Source organism: Zosterops lateralis, assembly GCF_965231275.1.
Source record: "Zosterops lateralis genome assembly, chromosome: 27".
Lineage (NCBI taxonomy): Eukaryota > Metazoa > Chordata > Aves > Passeriformes > Zosteropidae > Zosterops > Zosterops lateralis.
The window spans coordinates 2,769,642-2,774,985 of record NC_139787.1 but is presented as its reverse complement, the minus strand read 5'-3'; positions in this window follow the sequence as shown (position 1 = coordinate 2,774,985).

Below are 5,344 nucleotides of genomic sequence, written 5' to 3'. Positions count from 1 at the left end.
GTGCATGAGGTGACCAGGATGGTGGGGTGGCTGTGGGGACAGGAGAGATGGGAGAGGACTGGAGGGTCAATAATGGGGGGACAGAGGGGTGGGGAGGCATCATGGGGCTGGTGCAGCTGTGGGGACAGGAATAGGGGCTCAGGGATGCAGGGGCAGGGACAGGGACAAAGGGACAAGTACCATGTGGAAGGTCCATGGGGGACAGAGGCTGTGGGGCTGAAGGGGGTTACCTCTGGCAGCACGGAGTGGTTGTGCTTTACCCATTTCTGTGGTGTCCACGGTGTCCCCATGCCCTGCCTCAGTGTGCAGTAGCCTCGGTGTCCCTGTCCCTGAAAGGTCCACAGTCTGGTGTGCCCCTGGGGAAAATTTGGGTACAGGGCCAGAACCCAGGGTCTGAGTGCTTCTGTCGCTGCAGGGCCACCCCCACTCAGTCCTGTCCTTTCTCCCTTCCAGCCCAGACCCTCAGCCTCGCTGGTGAGTCCTCAGGGGATGCCATGTCCCCACTCGGCTGCCCCCAGCCCTGTGCTGGCCCTGGCAGGCTGGTGTCCCCTGCCACCCACAGGTGCCCAGACCACCCAGCTCCTGGTGGAGCCCCCCTGGAGGCCGGCGGTGCTGTGGGACCGGGTGACACTGACCTGCCAGGGCTTGGGGACTGCCAGTGCCACCACCTGGTACAAGGATGGGCAGCGCTGGTGGCAGAATGGACACAACCGCTTCACTGTCACCAGGAATGGCACCTACCAGTGTAATCGCAAGACCTGGCATCAGGTTCAGCCCCACTGTGAGAGTCTTAAATTGTGAGGGGGATTTGAGTGTCCCAACCTGGGACCTGCGAGGACCCTGAGGGCTCTGGGTGGGCTCTGCTCCATGGGTCACCTCCTGGTGTGACCAGAGCCCGTCCCCTGCTCTGGGGACATCCCAGAGCATACCAGTGGGAGAGGACTCCTCCCTTGCAATGGGTGGCCCCTGATGCCTCCCAATGCTGTTAGGACCCTCCAGATGCCCCTGGTGTGACAGGACCCCTCTGTCCCCCAGACTGGCTGGTGCTGCAGGTGCCAGCACAGGCACTGCTGCAGGGGAACATGGTGACACTGCGCTGCTGCAGCTGGCTGAACAAGTACTCACCAGTGTGCACTTCTACCATGAAGAGAAGCATCTGAGGGGTGCCAATGATGGGACCGAGCTGTCCCTGTCCCCCCTGCAGCTGCACCACAGAGGCCGCTACCGCTGCAGGGGCTGGCTGACCACTGAGGTGCAGCAGTGGAGGGAGTTGGAGCTGGTGACAGTGACAGTGCACAGTGAGTGCAGGAATGGAAACAGGCAACCCTGACATCCTCCGAGGGTTTCCCCACCACTGCCTGAATCCTTCATCCCTCCCTTTACCTCTCCCTGGGTCACCCAAAATTTCTGAAGTCCCTCTTGGTTTGCTCCATGACTGCCCAGTTCCTTCTCCAGATCCCCCATTCCTCTCTATGTCCCCCCCATCCCTCCCTGGCATCCGACACTCCTTCCAAGTCCTTGCTCCACCCTCTCATCTCCCTTCCCTCCCTGGGTCCACCCGCCCCTATCTAACCCCACATCATTCCCTGAGTCTCCTCAGTTTCATGTGTGGTCCTCCATCCCTGCCTGGCTCTCTCCACCATTCCATTGAGTCTCTCCATTGTCCCCAGGTCCCAATGCACCTCCTGGGGTCCACTTCTGCTCACTGGAGTCCTCTGTGCTCCCCTCCAATCCCCAATCTTTTCACTGCCGTGTCCCCCACCAATCCTGGGTCCCCCATCCCGCCTGTGTCCTTGCACAGAGGTTCCATTTTCAGGGGTGTCCCTGTGGGTGCAGCCCCCTGGGGGACAGGTGGCACTGGGGGACCACCTGTGCGGAGCTGTGGGGTGGCCGTGGGGACAGGTCCCTTGTCCTTCACCTGGCACCAGGAGGCCTCGAGGACACCACTGGGCACCAGCCTCCAATGGGAAGCTGCACCACATGGGGGACAATGACAAGGGCCACTAACAGAGCCAGGTCAGTGATGAGGCTGAGACCCCCACACTGAATGTCACTGTCCTGGGAGTGTGGGACCCACAGCATCTCCCATCCGAGCCATCCCGCCCTCACCCCAGCCATGGTACCCCATTTTAAGTAAAGGCTACCACCACCACAGGGCACAGTCCTGTGAAAGCAGGACCCTCTGGTTCTGGTGTCCTTCACTCACAGTCTCCCCTGTCTTCCACATCCCCTCCCCATACCCCAACCCCACACTGGGTGTCAGCACCTCCCCCCAGCCTCAGCCCCACCTTTGTCCCCGCAGTGCCCGTGGCCAATGACACCATCACCCCCAGTCCCCCAGCACAGCAAGTGCACGCAGGTGACCCTGTGACCCTGCACTGCTCAGTGCAGATGGGCTCAACCCCTGTCACCTTCACCTGGCTGCATGATGGGCAGGAGGTGGCTCAGGGTCCTGTTCTGGAGCTTGGAGATGTCAGTGTGGGACATTCAGGCACCTACCAGTGTGTGGCCACCAACCAGCTGGGACAGGACGGGCACTGCATGTTCCGGGCACTCAGCCCTGATCTGGCCCTGGAGGTGATCCCTGGCTCACCCCAGGTCACAGGTGGGTTCACACGGGGTCACCGAGGTGTTCAAGACCACAGGAGTTCAGAGTGACCCCACTATGTCCCCCTCTGTCCCCAGCAATGGCTGTGAATGTCGGCAGGACCCTCCTGTTCCTGCTCCTGCTCCTGGGTGTCATCGGAGGCTGTCACTGCTGGCACCACTGGGGTAGGTGACAATGGGGGGGAATTGGGGGTCCTGGAGTTAGGGGAAGCCCCCAGAGATGGGGCAGAGCTGGGGCAGCACCCAGGGCCCCTGAGTTGGGGGAAACTGAGCCCACAGTGACCGAGGCTGGGGGGTCCTGGGGAATTTGGGGGGAATTTGGAAGGTCTCGGTTGGGCTCCAGGGCCAACCCTGGGTGGGCTTTGAGGAACATTGGTGTGGCTCTGGGAGCTCCTAGAAAGTTTGGGGAGCTCTTGGAGGGCTGTGCAGGGATGTTGGGGGATTTTCCTGGGATCCTGGGGAAGTTTGGGGACTGCCCCTCTTTGCTGGGCTGGGGTTCTTGGGCTCAGAGTGTGGTGACACCAGGGTCGTTTGGGGCACTATGATGGTGCAGAAGTTCTGAGGGGGTTTAGGGGTGCTTGGAGTGTCCAGGGCAGAATCAGGGATCTGGTGGGAATTGGGGCTCCAGTGGGGTTTTGGGCATCCCGTGGGTGGTTGCAGCTGCCAAGGTCCCAGGAAGGTTCAGGGGTCCCGGGGTCCCCATGGTCATCCCCTCCCCTTTTCCTTGCAGCCTCCAGGAAGCCTCAGGACAAGTGAGTGGGGGGCTCCGGCTGGGACTCCCCTTTCCCCCTCTCCAGACACCCCTCAGACCCCCCTTATCCCCACAGGACTCCCCCGGAGGAGGGGTCAGTGCTGGACCCCCACGTTGTGGGCATGAGCACAAGGAGGGACAGGGACACGTCACCCACGGGTGTCACCCCCCACCCAGGGCCCCACAACCGGTGTCACTCTCAGGGCCCCCACGGGTGTCCCCTGGCCCTGCCCCACCTCGGGATACACAAGTGAAGTGGAGCTGCCGGGACCCCACAAGGGACAGCAGGACCCCAGTGACATCTACGGGAACGTGCTGTGACACTGGGGACACTGGGGGCACTGCAGGTCCCTGCCCGAGGCCACTCCCTTGTGTGACCCCCCCCAGCTCCTGTGGGTGCCCACCGTGCCCGGGAGTGGCCACGAGTGGGGGGTCCCATGTGGGGCTGCCCAGAGCTCCCCGTTCCAGAGCTCCCAGTGCTCCCAGTACCCCCAGGGGCTCCCCATTCCCTCCCCCAGTGCCAGGGGGCACAGGACCCTTGTCCCTCCCATGGCACCCAAAACGCAGCTTTTTGATTAAACCGGGAGAAATGGTTTTTGTTTGTTCAGCTGTGCCAGGTCAGCTCGGGCGGAGGAGGGTCCCGGTCAGGTTGTTGAGCAGATCCGTGTGGGATTTGCAGGATTTTTGGGGCTCTCTCAGTCCCTTGGGGACAGGGACAAAACGATCAATTGGGGCATTTCCGGACTGGTTCCCTCGCAGCTGCCCCGCACAGGGGAAGGAGCTGCCGCTCCCTGTTTGTCCCCTCTGGGTGACACTGGCCAAGGGCTCGGGGACCTGCGGCAGTGCCGCCCCGTGGCCACGGGCACCGATCCCGCAGCTGCCGAGCCCAGCTCAGCCCATCCCCGGCCCAGCCCTGCCCGGTGCCCCCCGGTGCCCAAAGCCCCGCACCCGGCGCTCCCCGAGCGGCGTCTGAGCCCCGGAGCTGCTGCGGAGCCTCCGCCGGGCCCGGCCCTGGGGCGGGCGGGGGGCGCCGGGAGGGAGGTGCCGGGAGGGCCGAGGGGACCAGGGAGCCCAGGGAGGAGCCCCCAGCACTGCGGGAGCCGAGTCCTGCCCTCGGGTCACTGTCGCACGTCTCTCCATCCTCATGACCTCCATTCCCCTGGACACCCATCCCTGGCTCCACAAACCTCCTGAGCCCCCGACTCCTGAGAAACCCCTGTCCCACCATGTGCCACCCAGCCTTGTCCCCACCCTGTCCCCACCCTGCCCACAGCCTGTCCCCAGCTTGTGGTCACCCTGCCCCCACCAAGGGCCACAGCCACGCTGGGGACATGGCCTGACCTCACTTTCTTCCCCATCCTTCTGAAGAGCCACCACCCAGGGGACAGCCACCCCTGAGAGCAAGTGACAGCCAGTCTGGATGGCCGAGGACACGGGGATGGCTGGGAAGGTGGTGCTGCTCCTGTGGGGTGAGTGCCCTGGGCACGGGCCTGACACCCCGGGGATGGGCCTTGGTGAGGCAGAGACCGGTGGGGAGGGGGCACAGGGGAGCTGTGGGATCCCCAGTGCACAAGAGGATCAGGATTGTGACATGACTGTGGGGACAGGAGAAGAGGGACAGGACAGGAAGGACAAGAATGTAGGGAAAGGAATTATGGGGCTGGTGCAGCTGTGAGGACAGGGACAGGGTGACAGGGATGCAGGGACAGGGATAAGGAGACAAGCACCATGCAGATGGGCCATGGGGACAGAGGACATGGGGCTGGTGGGGGTGACCTGTGCCAGCACAGGGTCCCCATGCCTGCGGTGTCCAACAATATCCCCATGTCCTGCCTGAGCATCGGGTGGCTGCAGTTCCCCAAACTCCAAGACATCTGTGCCACACCAGTGTCCCTCTGGTGACAGTTTAGGGACAGCCCCCACACCCCATGCCCCCATACCTCTCTCCCCACGGTGCCACACCCACCCAGCCCTGTCCCTTCTCCC